Below are 17,470 nucleotides of genomic sequence, written 5' to 3' on the forward strand. Positions count from 1 at the left end.
GAAAGAGAAAGCTCTTGATATTGAAATTTACCTCTAGAATACACCCTCATTTCAGCTCTGGGCATGAATCGCTGCAACTTTGGTCTGGAACCAGATTTGTTGATGTTCAAATCACCAAGTACTTTGAAGGACCAGCCTCTTAAAGGCTTGAATACTGAAGCCAACACTACCTCTTCAACGTTAATCTCTAAATCTCTTTCTTCTTGACACCAATAGACTTTAAATTTGTTTGAAAAGTGTCCCACTGAGCATGCCAAATACTGTTGTCACTTAGGTTTGCACCCTTGTCCAAGGCCTATGCGTGAGGACAACCTAGTGAATCATGCAAACAACCTCCAAGCTATGGGACTTGAACTGCAAGGTTCAGTCTCCAAAGAAGGCCGGCTTCCTCTTACTATTAGGGTGTGCCTATCTAATCTTGCAAAGGAAAAGGGAGAAGAAGAGCACAAAAGCAAATCTACCTAGTCTAATCTAAGGAGGTGATGCACCAAAATAGAGTGTTCAAACTTCTTTTCTGCCCATATATGCACTACAAAACCAAGATAGCATTCAAAAGACATACACACCCAAACTTAAATCAATCAATAACCACATACAGATTAGGAAACCAAACTAAATAACACGAGGAGAAGGATTTCACTTATATATTATCTAATAGGCCGATAATAGATACAGTATGCAAGCCACTGATCTTAACAATACACCAATGAGAGGGCAAGACGAATGCACATACACATTGATGGATGAAGGAGATGATATAGAATGTTATATAGCTCAGAGACAAAGGGAATTTTACACTATCGACCTGCGAGTAGTAGCAGAGAAATCAGAAAAAAAAAGTCCCCTAAGAAAAGATCACAAAATTGCCTTTATAGTTCAGGCATAACTGAGGATTTTTTGCATTACATTTACTTCTCAACTACTGGCATTAACTTCTCACCCTTAAAATCTAATCAAAGATCTAGTGGTCTTGAGTACCAAAGTCTAATATTCCTCTAAGAAAGAGCTTGGAGAAGACAAAATGGTGCCATAACTACGCTCTGACCAAGTAGATGGATCGACTGAGATGGTGGAGTGTCTCCCTATGTTTTGCATTCATTTCTGGTAGGTCGAGATTGATCATGAAGATTAGATCGAAAGATAAAATCGATCACCTTTTCCCCCTAGGTTCATGAATCAGTGAGGGTCAGAGAGTCAACCGAGTTCCACAAGCCAACTGGGCCACGCGGGCCAATCGCCTCTCTTTATTTTGCCACCTGCTCAAGGTCCTACACGCTGACCATTTCTTATGTCGGACTAACTGCACCACCTTCGAACTATTATCTTTAACTGTGGCAATCACACTAACCATCAGTCGTTAACTGCCAACCCTAGCTGAGCTAATGAGATACGTGTCAACAAGGCACTGTTTCGCCATGGTATTCACCATTCAACTTTGAAAGGCGAGATAGCGCCGACCGTCGATCTGCCTTAAATTTGACGATCGTAGAGACTCGTTGTACCACTATACTATTCTTACCTCAAGCCCATCATATCTGGCACCACCTCAGCAGCCACTCTACGCCCAAATGACACCTAGCAATATCTGACCAACGTACCCTAGTGCAAATTGGCCCTGCTGACATGTGGTGAAAGGGCACCATGTCACTAACATAAAACTCGTGTGGCTTATCCATAGCACGATGTCACCTGCTATTGATCTTTTCAGATCTGACGATGGAGATCTTAACCCTTTCATGCACTAGCGACGTTGACTATATTCTGACCTGGCATACATGGTTACTCCCCATTGGCCTAACGAAGCACCACCTTGGTCTGACAAAGAACCAACCTGGAGGGTTCGTACCGCCTTGACCCTACTAAGGGACACGTGTCAATCGGGCACTATGTTGCTAATAGAAAACTCATGAGTTTTTCATTGGTGCCATGGCGCCTTGCCTCATTTTGAAGCTTTTTGGCCTGTGAAACTGACCGCCTGCCGCTAACTTTTCCAGTGGCGCAACCTACTTGTCATCAGACCTTTCCGTCAGGCGCTATGTCGTTATGCAGATTTTTTGGCCAACTCACGATAGTGACATAGTGCCCATGGTGCCGCAAATTTTTTTTGACCTGCCAAACTTATTGCCTGGCCCATTGGACCCATCGGACACGGGTCGTCAGGGTGCAATGTCACGAATGTAAATCCCGTGCAGCTTCTGATGGCGAGATAGCGCCAACCATAGATCTTCATTGAATCTGACGATTACGAACTTGTGGGCTGCAAAAATATATCATAAGGCTTGGCATTAAAATAGTATTGTCTTTGGGAATTAGCCGTTGGAGGGGCCGACATTTGAAATTTGAATCTTTGGCTGGTGAACAAGAGATAACAGTAATAGGTGTCGAGCATAAAAAAACTTAGTTGATTCTAAGTGAATCCATTGTAGGCATCAAGCATTAGAAGAACATAGTTGATGCCAAGTAACACAATGTGTGTTAAGCACTAGAATTTCAATAGTGTCAAGCTGCTACATTATTTAAAAAGTCAAGATTCACAAAATCTAGGTTGACAAGGTTATTACCTTAAATTTTTTGAACAAGATGGAGAATGAGGATGATGAGCTAGAGGCACATAATTTTAGATAAATTATTTTAAAGAAAATTTTGAAGGATTCTTCATGATGTTCTAGAAGAAACAAGATATGGGTTACATTCATTGAATCCTAACTAATCCATTCAAACCAAAATTAAAAGAGGGAATAATTGAGTAGGAAAAGCAATTTCAAACTTCTATTTAAGGAGTCACAAGATAAGAAGAAAGAGTTGCTGGTATGCCAAAATTGTGAAGTGGTTGAAGGGTGTCAAGGAGAAGGCATCAAGGAAAAGGAAGAATAAAGTACAAAGACTCTACTTTGATAAGTGGTTAGAAAGAGAGGATTGCACTAGTACATCAAGCATGAAGACTCAAGGAGACAAAGCTTAAAAGGAGGATAAGTTGTCAAAGCTACAAAGACTAAAAGCAAGGCAAATTGTGAAGAGCTAAAGAGTGATCTAAAATCTATAAGTTAAGTTGTAAGCTATATCAGGTCAAAAGCCCTTGTTGTTATTCTCTAACAATTGTGTCAGCTAGGGTAAAAATCCTATGGACTTAGGTTGGTTTAATAGCCATTTGTAAATCCTTTAACAGGGTGACATTCCAAGTGAATATTCTAAATGTAGACACCTAAAAACTTTTAGAAAATAAAGTATTTTTATTTTCTGAAAAATTCCTGATGACATCATCATTTATTAATTAATTATTTATTTAATTAATTTATTTATTTTTATGCCATTAAATTCCTTTATCTTAATTAAAAATATTTAAATAAGGAATCCCTCCCAAAAATGTTTAAATCTTATTTAAACATTATTTCCTCATTTATTAATTATTTAATTAATAAATTGACCAAAAAACACAAAATAAATAAAAAATATATTTTTTGCCCAAAACTTGGCCAATTTCCTTAAGACCACTAAACTCTTCCAAAATCTTCTAATCCTTCTTTAATTTTGATTAAAGGCTAATCCCATCATTTCCTACCCCTAATCCCAACTCAAAATATTTAATTAAGATTAAATATTAATCCTCATGTTTATTTAAAAAGTTTTAATAAATATCTACTCAACCCAAACCCTTGAAATAAATATAACTTTATTTATTTCCTAAAAATCTAATTTATCCTCATCCTAAGAAGTTCTAGACTCTTCTAGAAAGTCTTCATCCTCATCCTAGGAAGTTCTAGACTATTCTAGAAAGTCTTTATCCTCATCCAAATTCTAGACTCTTCTAGAAGATGTCTTTAAACCTAATCCTAATCCCCTCCTAACCTTGTCATATTCTCTAAACATGGGTTAAGACTTACTAACCCAAGCCAAAGTTAACAAATATATCCTCCTTCACCCACCCTCATTAAATGCCATCCACTTGCCTATCCCTAAGCTAATCCTAAACCATCCTAATCCATCCTCTAATCATTTGCACAATCCTAAGCAAGCTTAAAACCCTTCTAATCAAGCCCAAGTCAAAATTACTCTCATCTCCCTCAAAATATCTCAACCATAAAACTTTATGAAGCCCACTAGGCCATAAATGACTCTTCCAAGCCCTTTTATTGCTCTTACAAGCCATTATGAGGGTCTTTATGAAAATTTTATCCCATTGAGCCTCCTTTGTTGACTCATCCTTCCCCTTTCCTCCATCCTCTCACCCTGTGACATGTGTCACTCCCTAATTGGCTGTAAGGAAGCACAATCCATGTGCTCTCTTCTCATGCAATCTGAGCCCTCCATGAGCTTTTTCTCATCCTTGCATCTTAGCCCTCAATCCCTCAAGCCTCTTGCCTATAAATTGGATTCTTTCCCTTTGCAAAACAACACAATCCATGAAGTAAAGTCATAATGCCATTTTAAGAAGCCATTTTACATCAAAACCATACACTCACACCAAAATTCCAACTCCATTTGAAGCCATTTTTTAAGCATAAGCTTGAGCATACATCCTATCTATTTATACAAAGCCACTCAACAAGAGAGCTTCTCATTGAGAGAGCCCATTAATGGCTCATATTCTCAATTGAGAGTTCATCTTAGTCTATCTTGAAGTTGATGAATTTTGTTTAGTTTGTAGAAGGTTTATTTAAATTTGGTTTCTATTAGCATACTAACATTGCTCATATACATTTTGGCACGCCCGGTGGGACCCCGCATGGGTCATCTTCATTAGCTTTTTTAGTCAAGTTTTGTATGTCATTTACTAATTTTGGCTAATTTTGCTTGTTTTTGTGATTAGTAGGATTGTATAAATTGGTTTTGTAGGTCCACATGAGCATGAAGAAGACAAAGGAACTCATAGTCTATCTCATAGTATTTGCAGATTTTTCAAGCTTATAGGTGGACAAAGCACTTGGAATTCTTCTTCCTCTTCTTGTCTATATTCTTCTTATTCCATCTACTTCTTCTTCTTCTTCTTGTGGGAGATCTTGGCCATTTATTTTTAAGGAAGCAAAATCATACACACTTCTTTTTAGTGGTTAAAATGAACCCCCAAATCATACTTAAATCCATTAAAAAATTAAAAATTTGTGAAAAAGAAAAAATCATTTAACAAGTGAAACTAAACCAATCCAATCATTTGCATCCTTGCAACATCAAGGTTTTAGATGCATTCATGCAAAGTTATGAAAAATTCATTTTTGAGAATTTAAAAAGAACTTCAAGTTTTCATTTCAAAAGGTTCAAAATCAACACTAAGTACACACTAAAATCTAAATCAAACTCAAAGCATCAATCAAGGATAAAATGAACCTCATTTGCAAATTTTTAAAAGTTCTTTTAAAAATATCATGAAAACTAAGAGTCCTAAATGGTTGCCAAAAATTGACCTAAAAGCTTTGTTATTTGTTCCAAACAAATGTATTGTTGCAAAATCTTGAATGTTTCTTAGGTTTTTCATGCATCAAAACAATCTAGGAATATCATTTTTGGGCTTAAAATATCCAAACTATAACACAAAATCTTGAATGAAAACCAAAGTCCAAAGAGTCATTTTCACTTTTGAGTCCAAAACAATCTTGAATGATCTAAGGTTAAAACAAAGCACTTCAAAGTTCTTAAAACAACACACAAAATCTCAATCTTGAATGCTCAAAGGAAAAAACTTGAATGTTTAATCACTTGTCTTTGAATGCATGTTGCTAAAATCACTCTTGAGTGCCATTGATTAAAATCAAGTTTTTTTTTTTTATGAATGCATGATTAAAACAACAAATCCAATCTTGAATGCCATAGATCAAATAATCATCTTTTGGGGCATAAAAAGAATCTACATTCTAGAAACTTCCTAAATTATAAAAACCAAATAAAGACGCTTTAAGTGAGTTTGTAGTTGGACTCACCCTCTTTAATCACCCATCAATTTAACCATTGGTTGAAATCTTAGCACCGTCTATGAGGATGGGTCTACCTAAGAGGGTGTTAAGTGCTCCACAAAGATCAAACTCCACTCACTTGGGTCTTTAGTGGTTTTTCTAAGTTAGAAAATTGCTTGAATGCGCATTAATCTCACTCACACTTCATTTGGGCATAAAAATTGGACAAATTTTGATGTGGAGGGCCTTCGAGTACGCACTTGGCAATTGAGTTTCACACATCTTTGTTTTGGGCTTAAAATAAACTCACACTCAATCTTGAATGCCTAACAATCAATGAACATTGCATGGTTTGGATGCATTTTCAATGATGCTTGCATTTCTTATGTTGACGATCTCTCAACTTTCATTATGCTGACGATGCTGTCAAATTGGAATGAACATTGTATGGCATAATCACAAGTGTCTTCAATCATAGCTTACAAAATCTAAATCATCAATTGGACTAAACGTGTGTCTTTTAAAGCACAAGATCATGTATGTGGTCTTGTTTTACACTTTTTAGGAGGCCTACTTGGGGATTTCATCACCCCTTGGGACGACCTCAACTCTAGCATTTCAGTGGAGTATAAAAATTGAGAGGTGAATCCAAAGACACCTCTCTTGGAATCAAGATTTTTTCACTTGGGCTAAGCCTTAAGGAACTTTATACCCTTGAGAAGTGAAAGAGGAGAAGTCGGTTACCGCTCCTCTCGGCTGTGTGACATCTTTTTGGTTTCATCTACGAATTTGGGCCTCACATAGCTTACATATATCAAGGACTCGCTACCTATAAAAAATTTCATTCTTGTAGAAAGCTTCCTAGGATGTTGGTGTGTTTGACGTTCTTGCTCCAAAACTTTGTCTACTTGTTTGTTCATAGATTTTGAATGAATGTTTGCCAACTTTGGTCAAAATCCCAAAAAAGCAAAAATCTCCTAGCTCAAGGCATACTTAGTGTAGTCACTGTCTCATCAGAAAATCATCCAAGCTCCCCCGCCGCAACTGAATCTATCTAGTTCCTTGCTTTAGAACAATCCCAAATCCAAAGTCTCTCCGAATCATCCCCCCTAGCTAGCTAGCAACCCAATCCAAAATCACACCCAAGCCTTTAGAGAGTTGTTTTCATTCTGCTAGAATTTCCTATCCAATCAATTCGACCAATCCACCAGCCTCACCAAGGTTATCCCTTTCACAGAGCTTTGTCTGGGGTAATCTAGCTTTGTCACTTGTTATCCCTCATCACCTTGAGCTAAAGTTTGGGATCCACAAGTGGTCAATCTCATGTCATCCCCATAGGATCATTAGTCTATCCTTAAGTTGACACAATCTCCACCAATCCAGGGCATAGGAAAGCAAAACTCTCACTTTTTGACAGCATGCCCTTGAAGTCTTCCATCCATAGGAAAGCCAAAAATCTTCAGCCAATCCTCCTTAGGTTTGTCATATAGCTTTGACTCTCCCTAGGAAATCCTTCATTAGCCAATCCAAAATCTATGCTTAATCCAAATCCAACCATGAGCTTTCATGTTCATCCATATGCAAGGCCCCATCCCCATCCGACTCATCATCAAAACATTAAATCCCAAACCTATCATGATGTGTTCAGTTGTATTGTCCTTTCTCCCGCCACCTCCTATTCCAATGATGATGAAAATCTTGTTGACTATGATGGGTATATTGAAAGCCTTAGAAACATTCCCACAAGCATCCCACAAAATCCATGCATTCTTCAAAACTATCTAGTCATGCCATCTGATATCCTAGCTTCTCCTCCATCACCCAATCAACCAAGCTTCCAATCTTCCACCCCCATCACACTAGCTATTCCTGTCAATCCACCTCCACCTCCGACACACGAGTCTCCAAGGAATCTCCTAGAGGAAATACAAGAAAAGTTGCCTCCAATAGTCGATAATCCATGTCATCTAATCCAACCATGTGATGTAGTTAGTAATGAAGCTTCCCCATCTATAATATCATCTCCATCTCCCATAGCTATCATCCCCATACCATCCATCAAATTGCTTAAAATCCTTCCACTTCCCGCAAGCATCAAAATCCCACCATCTATCAAAACCCTCCAAATCATATCCACATCACCTCCAAGCATTTCCCAAATCTCCCATAATGACCCTTATGCATCCATCTTCTACTCACCCATCTCCACTACTGAATCTCCCATCTATCCATCCACTGTCTTTGAAGAGTCCATCCCTTCACCTCCTATCACACCATCCACTCCAAACCAATCCTATCAAGATCTTTCCCAAAAGCATGTTGACATCCCCCAAAGCATAAACGAAGATATCATCCTACCGTGTCTTCCATCCATAGTGTAGTCATTATCCCCTCCATCTCCAAAACCTCAAGCCATACCTCCTCTACTACAGGATATATTTTCATCCCATCAGCTAAATCAAGATCCTATCCTACCATCTCCTCCACTCCATGCTTCCATCTTACCACCTATCCAAGCTATTTCACCATCTATAATATACCCTCTTGGTTCACTTACATTCATCCATAGTGGCCTCCTCTTAGCAGAAGAATTAAGAATAGTATCTCCCTATTGCAGTACATCTGATAAAGCACTCCCACCATTTTCTGCAAGCAAAAGGTATGCTTAGCTAGTTCAAATGCTCAATCGATGGCATTATCAAGGTCAAGGTTTAGGACCACAAGAGAAAGGAATCAAAAAGCCTATTATTGCACAAAAAAATCTAGGATTTCATGGTCTTGGATATGTATCCAAAGGCTCACCATCTAAAGGTGTTGGTACACCACACCCCCAAACCAAGCCTATCTCCAAACCCCCCATGCCAACCTCCCATCACTCCTTCAAGAAATCTTCTGTCATCCCCACTCCACCATCTTTGTAACCTAAAACAATCTACCATATCCCCCCTTCATCCGCTAAATCCATTTTGGGTCCCTATGTCCCAAAATCTACCATCCTCCATCCTCCTATCAGCCATTATTCAAATCCTATTCCCTCCATTCCTATGCAAGATGAGCAAAGGTACATATCGAGGCACATGATCCATCATCATCCCCCTACATGCTCTCCCATATCCTCTCCATCTCACAAAGCTTCTCCTAATCATCTTCCCAAAGCTTACCACAGCAATGTAAATGCCAACTTCAAAATGCATAAAGCTAAAAATCCACATCCTAGGCAATCATATGTCTATTCTAAAAGACATACTCCAAAAAGGAAAAATCCAATCAAAGAATGCAAAATAATGCAAAAGCCTATGAAAAGAAAATCCAAAATCATGTGGATCCCAAAGAAAAAAGTTGAAACCCAACGCATAATGGCATCCACCATTGATAATCCTCCCTCCAATGACTCATGTCCCCCATCTTGTAACTCCATCTTGGGTGCCTATATCCCCAAGCATGCTTCCACAAATCCTCCATCATGCCCGCATCTACCATCTATCCCCCATATGCTCTTTTCACACCTATCCCAACATGTGCCAATGTTTCTCTTGCAAGCATCCCCATCTCATGCTCCTTTCCAACCTTTTCATCCCTCCATCTCCTACCATCAATTCCATCTAATCCAATCTATTGCATAAATCACACATTCGATGTACCAACAACTAGCAACAAAATTGAACATTCCAATAGCCAGTGAAAAATCCCAAAATAGCCAAAATAGCTGGAGAAAGCCAAAATTGTTCTAGCTAAGTCCAAAGTCAAAAAGTCAAAAAATAAATAAAGAAAAATAAAGCGTCCACTAGTGAAAACTTGGCAATTCAAGTGCTTTGGACAAGTACCATGATGAAAATTTGGCAAGCAAGCGTCATGTGTAATCTCGCCATCCCCAGCTTAGCCTATCACCCTCATGCTTTTGGTCATCTCTTGAAATCCAAATCCATCTTCCAATCTATCCACCTATCCTCCACCCTCCATCTTCCATCTCAAACCATCCACTTATCTCTTGTAGCTTCAGCCAACCATCCTAGCTATCATCCATCTCCCTAGCCCCTTCAGCTTTTTCCATCCTAGCTTCAATCCTATCACATCCATCATAAGACCTCCTTCCACATTTTATCTTCTGATTGGGGGCACTATATTCCTTGGAGATCTTGTCTTGTCCATCCTCCCTTGTCATTGGTATCTAGCTCTAGGCTATCCTCATGCAAACCCAATGTCATCTCTTTATATCCATCATAATCCTTGCTATCTACCATCCTATCTAGCCATCTCATCTTACTCCTCTAGCTATCCTTGGTCACAAAATCTCTCATCATCATTGGATGCATCCTACCAAATCCATATCTTTCGCTATCACCCCACCCTTAGCTTTCGCATCTTGCACAACATCGAACCATCTCGCTATCCTATCATCCTGAGCTTTTTCCTGCTTGTAACTATCTTGGTTAGCTTCAGCTTGTAAATATCTTGGTCCATTAGCTTGTACATCCTCTTTAGCTTAGTACCATTGTATCTATCCATCTTTTGTGTCAATTCCTCCTTGATCAACATCTTGCACATGTCACACATCTTGGTTAGCTATTCGAATGCATCCTTTAGCTAGATCTCCTATCACCAAAGTGTTATCCTTCTTAGTTCAGCTTGCCAGATGCATCACTCACCTAGATCCATTGGCTTAGGTGCTCTCTGATAGATCCTTGTAGGATATAGCTTTACTCATGTTTGATCTTGGTCTATTAGTACCTCATCCTACCCATCTTGTTGGCAAATGGTTCTCTTTTGGATTTTCACTTTCTTTTGATTTGGAATCTTCCCTTTTGGGTCTTGAAGTATCTTTTCCAAGCAATCTTTTTGTTCCCTCCTCAAGGTTTCCACGATCTTCCATATCATGGTATGCTATGAATGGGGCACTCTGAGTGTATGGTTTTGATCAAGTCTTTCATTTTTTTCTTTTTAGCTTGTGTGTTACCCAGTGTCGGTTCCACACTATTTCCTCTAAGTTTCATGTGTGATGATGGGGCAATCTTTGTGTGTTTGTTTCGAGTTAGTCTATCAGTCCTCTAGATGGTTGGTGAGATGGCCTTGATGTTCTTGATAACCTTGGAAATTAACCAACAATCTTATAGCAAATCTAGTGCTCAACTACATGGTGGTACTTCTCTTTGAAGTATCCCCCTACTCAAAAAAGCTTCAATGGTTTCCTTTCATCTCCATTATCCCCCATCCATATCCAGCATCCATCTCTCCTACCCCAACTTATGCGTCAGTATCTCTTTGAATCACTCCTCACCTTTAGCTTTAGGGATCCACAATTCTAGTCTTAGGGATCCACCAATCCAAATCAATCCACCAAGCTTCATCTTTCGAGATCCAAAATCCTAGTCCTAGGGATCTCTGAAACCCATCTTCTGCCAATCTGACTCTTTGAAATCCTGTTGCATCAGCTTTTTAATCCCCTCACCCATCTCCCCATCCTAGATTCCTTTTATAGCGCTCTGCTCCTTCATCCTCTGCAATCCCTGAGATCTTAAGCTTTCTTCCTCTTATGCCTCTGATTCTCCCTTTATCATTCTCCCGTAGTGAGAGTTTGAGCTAACTAAACCTCTTCTCTTAAGCCAATCTGAGTCTTCTTGCTCATCTCAGATTCTTGTACTTTTCAAGAAGTTGTCGAGCCTTGCTTTCTCTCCCCACCGCCTTCTTGAGGGGGCATCTTGCAGTCCATTCTCTCCTCTTCTGCTCTAGCCTTGGGCATCTTATTTTCTTATCTTTGATGTCATGCCACTTGTGGCATCACATCAAAGAGGGGCAAAATGTAGACACCTAAAAACCTTTAGAAAATAAAGTATTTTTATTTTCTGAAAAATTCCTGATGACATCATCATTTATTAATTAATTAATTATTTAATTTATTTATTTATTTTTATGCCATTAAATACCTTTATCTTAATTAAAAATATTTAATTAAGGAATCCCTCCCAAAAATGTTTAAATCTTATTTAAACATTATTTCCTTATTTATTAATTATTTAATTAATAAATTGACCAAAAAACCGAAAATAAATAAAAAATTTATTTTTTGCCCAAAACTTGGCCAATTTCCTTAAGACCACTAACCTCTTCCAAAATCTTCTAATCCTTCTTTAATTTTGATTAAAGGCTAATCCCATCATTTCCTACCCCTAATCCCAACTCAAAATATTTAATTAAGATTAAATATTAATCCTCATGTTTATTTAAAAAGTTTTAATAAATATCTCCTCAACCCAAACCCTTGAAATAAATAAAACTTTATTTATTTCCTAAAAATCTAATTTATCCTCATCCTAAGAAGTTCTAGACTCTTCTAGAAAGTCTTCATGCTCATCCTAGGAAGTTCTAGACTATTCTAGAAAGTCTTTATCCTCATCCAAAGTCTAAACTCTTCTAGAAGATGTCTTTAAACCTAATCCTAATCCCCTCCTAACCTTGTCACATTCTCTAAACATGGGTTAAGACTTACTAACCCAAGGCAAAGTTAACAAATATCTCCTCCTTCACCCACCCTCATTAAATGCCATACACTTTCCTATCCCTAAGCTAATCCTAAACCATCCTAATCCATCCTCTAATCATTTACACAATCCTAAGCAAGCTTAAAACCCTCCTAATCAAGCCCAGGTCAAAATTTCTCTCATCTCCCTCAAAATATCTCAACCATAAAACTTTATGAAGCCCACTAGGCCATAAATGACTCTTCCAAGCCCTTTTATTGCTCTTACAAGCCATTATGAGGGTCTTTATGAAGATTTTATCCCATTGAGCCTCCTTTGTTGACTCATCCTTCCCCATTCCTCCATCCTCTCACCCTGTGACATGTGTCACTCCTTGATTGGCTGTAAGGAAGCACAATCCATGTGTTCTCTTCTCATGCAATTTGAGCCCTCCATGAGCTTTTTCCCATCCTTGCATCTTAGCCCTCAATCCCTCAAGCCTCTTGCCTATAAATTGGATCCTTCCCCTTTGAAAAACAACACAATCTATGAAGTAAAGTCATAATGCCATTTTAAGAAGCCATTTTACATCAAAACCATACACTCACACACAAATTCCAACTCCATTTGAAGCCATTTTTTAAGCATAAGCTTGAGCATACATCCTATCTATTTAGACAAAGCCACTCAATAAGAGAGCTTCTCATTGAGAGAGCCCATTAATGGCTCATATTCTCAATTGAGAGTTCATCTTAGTCTATCTTGAAGTTTATGAATTTTGTTTAGTTTTTAGAAGCTTTATTTAAATTTGGTTTCTATTAGCATACTAACATTGCTCATATACACTAAAGTCCTCTAACCAGGCCCACTTCTAACAGGGTGGTTAAATTCTTTAACCAGGTCACATTTAACAGTGTGTTGTAGCCTTTAACAGGTCAGCCCCTTCACATGGCATCACTTCAGAAGAGTGAGGATTGAGTAGCATGTTACTGGGGGTTTTTCCCAAATTGGGTTTCCATGTAAATCATTGTGTTATGTGTTGATTCTTCATGTGTTATGCTTGCACATTGATTTATAGTAACTTGCTAAGTAGGAAGAGTTTAAGCTTGGATGAATGAATAGTTTAATGAGATCACTTTACATGGTAGAAAGTTTTATTAGGACATTTAGACCTTGAATAACTGATTCACCCCCCTCGCCCCCCCCCCCCCCCCCCCCCCCCCCCCCCCTCTCAATTATTCTAAAGCATATCTAACAATAGGTATGAGAACCATCTGCTGATTTAGTTTAAAAATACTAGAAGCAAGAAGATCAAGATGTCCAAAAGAGAAGTTCCCAAGCTCAATAGAGATAACTTCACTACATGGAAAAGCCTAATGAAGCTGCACCTTGGATCAATAGGTGACTATATAAAAGCCTCAATCAGAGTAGAACATATGGATCTAGCTACACCCCTCACTATAGATGATTTGAACAAAAGGAAGGAGAACAAACAGGCAATGATGTAAATTGCCTCTGCACTCAACTAAGTTAAATTTGATGAAATCAAGGGATGTGACTCTGCATTTAAAATGTGGAAATCCTTGACTAATATCTATGGAGGAGATCAGAATGTTCAAAGAGAAAAAAGAGAAAGCCTTAGAGGAAAGTTTGATGACACGAAAATGGAGGAAGGTGAGAATGATGTCCAGTTTGCCTCTAGAGTGAAAGAAGTGGTAAGTGCAATAAGAAGTTTGGGAGGACATTTGGAAGATGACATTGTTAATAGAAAATACTTAAGAATCATGCTCCCTATATATGCTATAAGAGTTTCATCCATCTAGGAGTTAAGATGTGTACCAAGAAATCCATTAACTCTCGAAGGGATAGTAGGAAGACTTGCTGCATTTGAGTTGTCTGACTTTGATAACTATAGACCTAAGAATCTTGAATCTACTTTCAAGGCCAAGCTGACATTAAAAGACATTGAGAAGGTGAAACCAAAGAGGAAGAAAAGGGGAAAATATGCATCCAGTGATAGCAGCATAGATGAAGAAGATGTGGAACAATTGGAAGCATTATTGGCCAAAAAATTTCACAGAGGCAAAGGTAAATTCAAAGGTAAGCCGCCTACCATATATTTTAATTGCAATAAAGTAGGACATATTGCTGCAAGGTGTACTCAAAAAAAGAATTGAAAAGAAGGAAACAAGTACAAAAATAGAAGAGAAGATGATGGAAGAGATTACAAGGACAAAGGCAAAAAGTGCTACATTGTTGAAGAAGATGATTCTAATGATAATGATGATGAAGTAGTTTATATAGCCATGAAGGATGAATTATATGAAGATGAGGCAACAACACTAGTAACCTGTGTGAACAAGAATGACAAATGGATCATAGATAGTAGATTCTTTACATCACATGATAAGCGATAAAAGAATGTTTATTACCTGTACTTAGTATGATTGAAATAGCATTAGATTTGAAAATGATGCTCCATGTCAAATCAAAGGAAAAGGTTCTATTAAACTTACAAAGAAAATTTCATGTGACAATGCATACTATGTTGAAGAATTGAACTATAATCTATCGAGTGTGTCACAACTAGAAAATGTAGGTCACAAAGTAGAATTTGGAAACAAAACTACCAAAATCTATGATACTAATGGAAATTTGATAGGAAAAGGTGAACAAACTAGGAGTAATTTGTTTTACCTAGATATGGAAGAAGCAATCTATCTCATTGTAAAAGTTGATGATGTGTGGCTATGGCATAAAAGATTGTGTCATGTTAACTTTGATAATTTGATTAGTATCAGAAAAAAGAAGAAAGTCAAGGGGTTGCCAAAATTGAAGAAGCCTAAAAATACAATGTAAAAACAATATCAACTAGGAAAGATGACTAAGTCAAGTTTAAAAAGTAAAACCTTCACCTCCAAAGAAGTATTAGAGCTAGTCCATACAGACTTATGTAGCCCAATAGAAGTTCAAAGCTACCAAGGACACATATATATAATGTTTCTTGTGGATGACTACTCTAGGATGATGACTACTACATTCTTAAAGAAAAAATATAATGCATTTTGAATGTTCAAGTGGTATTTAGCCAGAGTTGAGAAAGAAACAGGAAAGAGTCTGAAGTGCCCAAGATCAGACAGAGGAGGAGAGTTTACATAAAAAGAATTTGAGACATTTTGTAATGATGAAGGAATTAAAAGAAAAACATCAGCACCAAGAACTCCCCCATAGAATGCCATTGTAGAAAGGAGGAATAGATCAATGATAGACTATGCTAGAACATTAGTGATGGAGAAAAATGTTGCTCTGAAGTACTATTGTTTACACCCTGAATCAAGTTCAAGTCAAGAAAAGTAGAAATGCAACACCTTTTGAATTATGGTATGGTCACTCACCTAATGTAAAAAATTTCAAAGTATTTGGTTGTAAATTATATACTCTTAAAGATACTAGAAATGGAAAGTTTGATGCAAAAAGTGATGAAGGCATATTCCTTAGATACTCCACTAGAAGTAATGCATATAAGTGTTTAAATACTAACACTAACAAGATTGTGGAGAGTGCAAATGTAAATTTTGATGAGCATGTAGAAGTCCACATTGAAGAGTCTAAGAGACTAGAAGAGTACAAGTCTTTTATATACTTCTATGGAGGAATGCCTATTGAAGATGTTACTGCTAATCAAGTTGGAATTCAGTAACAAAACTAAGTATCAACTAAGTTGCAACCAATGAATGTTGAGTTGCATTCAAAAGAAGAGTTGCACAATGAAAATAATGTACATTCTAACTAAGAATTAAATACACATGAAAAAAATGATATACCAGAAAGAGATGTACATAGTGACTGTAAAGCTAAAAGGTCAAACATGGAAAGAAGGATAGAACCAAGACTATCTAGATATGTGACAAGACATCACCCTGTAGAACAAAACATTGGTGACATGAAAGCCAGACCAATGATAAGGAATAGACTAAGAAATGAATCATGTCTAATGAGAAAGATTGAACCTAAAATAGTGAAAGATGCATTACAACATGATGACTGGTATAAAGCTATGGAAGAGGAGATAGATTAGATTATGAAGAACAAAACTTAGACATTAGTTCCAAGACTAGCTGATAAAAATGTGATTGGTACCAAATGGGTGTTTAGTAACAAGCTTCATGAGAATGGTGAGATCACAAGAAATAAGGCTAGATTAGTTTGCAAAGGTTATGACAAGAAGAAGGACTAGACTATGGGGAAACATTTGCCCCTATTGTTAGAATGGAAGAAGTAAGAACACTACTTACATATGTAGCCTACAAAGGTTTCAAAGTCTACTAAATGGATGTAAAGTTTGTTTTCCTAAATGATATACTAGAAGAGGAAGTTTACATAGAACAAAGAAAGGGATTTTTTAAGGATAACAACAAGGATATGGTTTTCAAACTACACAAAGCACTTTGTGGTTTAAAGAAAGCACCTAGAGCATGGTATGTGAGACTTCACAAATATCTTGTGAGTACAGGATTTGAGAAAATAGATAATAATTGAAACCTATATATCAAGGAATAAAAAGGTAAAGAAATTCTAATATCTGAGATCTTTGTTGATGATATAATATTTGGAGAAAAAGATGTTCTTTGCAAAGATTTTATTGATCAGATGAAACATGATTTTGAGATGTCAATGTTTGGAGAAATCAAATTCTTTGTTAGATTATAAGTACATCAATTGAAGCATGGTATATTTATGATCCAGTCAAAATATATTAAGGAGATACTAAAAACATTTTGCTTAGAAGATTCAAAACTAGTCAGTACACCAACAGTAATAGGACATATGCTATCCAAGAATGATGAATTTGTTGAAGTGAATCAGACACTATATAGATCAATGATTGGAAAGTTACAATGTATTGTGCATAGTAGACTAGACATTGCATTAGTAGTTGGAATAGTGGAAAGATTTTCTACAAATCCAAGAGAAAATCATCTCATGGCAATGAAAAGAATATTGAGGTACTTAAAAGGAACAGATGACTTTGGCTTATATTACAAGAAGAGTGAAAAGTTTGAGTTGAAAGCCTACACTGATGTAGATTGGGGAGGTAATATTGATGATAGAAAGAGCACTAGTGGAGGA

This window comes from Cupressus sempervirens, chromosome 8, assembly GCF_028749045.1.
Source record: "Cupressus sempervirens isolate cs-2001-9-10 chromosome 8, ASM2874904v1, whole genome shotgun sequence".
NCBI classification, from domain to species: domain Eukaryota; kingdom Viridiplantae; phylum Streptophyta; class Pinopsida; order Cupressales; family Cupressaceae; genus Cupressus; species Cupressus sempervirens.